This window comes from Suncus etruscus, chromosome 20 (assembly GCF_024139225.1).
Source record: "Suncus etruscus isolate mSunEtr1 chromosome 20, mSunEtr1.pri.cur, whole genome shotgun sequence".
In the NCBI taxonomy this organism is placed as follows: Eukaryota; Metazoa; Chordata; class Mammalia; order Eulipotyphla; family Soricidae; genus Suncus; species Suncus etruscus.
This window is the reverse complement of record NC_064867.1, coordinates 18,464,234-18,465,060: the sequence shown is the minus strand read 5'-3', so window position 1 is coordinate 18,465,060 and position 827 is coordinate 18,464,234. Positions and strand designations below refer to the sequence as shown.

At 34.0% G+C, this 827-nt stretch overlaps 1 non-coding gene across 1 annotated transcript; it reads left to right on the top strand.

Moving 5' to 3' along the window:
• The first annotated feature begins 218 nt into the window (after window positions 1-218).
• Window positions 219-324, top strand: LOC125998327 (U6 spliceosomal RNA). Its single transcript, XR_007491917.1, has one exon. It is a non-coding gene; the product is annotated as a U6 spliceosomal RNA (small nuclear RNA).
• Window positions 325-827: the final 503 nt, after the last annotated feature.

Sequence of the window (827 nt, the reverse complement as noted above, 5' to 3'; positions counted from 1 at the left end):
ATTAGTAGAAAACATGAAAATATTTTGTCCTAAAAGTGCATAAAAAGTAAATTGCATTATTTTAATAAGATTTTTAATATTTTTTAAAATATTATATGTACAGATAAATTATAATTGAGATTTTCTTAAAAAAAACAATCTATAAACAAATACATTGATTCTTCTCATTTTCCTCAGATTCTAGGTGACATTTTTTAAACTTTAGAAAAATTATATTAGTGCTCTCTTCGGCAGCACATATACTAAAATTGGAACAATACAGAGAAGATTAGCATGGCCCTGCGCAAAGATGACACGCAAATTCGTGAAGAATTCCATATTTTTGAAATGGATAAATTCTTTTTTATAATTATCTTTATTTAAACACCATGATTACAAACATGATTATAGTTGTATGATTACAGTCATGTAAAGAACACTCCCCTTCACCAGTGCAACATTCCCACCACCAATTTCCCAGATCTCCCTCCTCCCCACCCCCCTACAACTGTACTCGAGACAGGCTTTCTACTTCCCTCATTCATACACATTGTTATGATAGTTTTCAGTGTAGTCATCTCTCCAACTGCACTCATCACTCTGTGTGATGAGCTTCATGTCTTGAGCTGCACCTACCAGCCCTCATCTCTCTTGTCTCTGAGATACAGTTAAAAATGTCTTTCAATTTTCTTAAAGCCCATAGATGAGTGAAACCATTCTGAGTCTTTCTCTCTCCCTCTGACTTACTTCACTCAGCATAATAGATTCCATGTACATCCACGTATAGGAAAATTTCATGACTTCTTCTCTCCTGATGGCTGCATAGTATTCCATTGTGTATATGTACC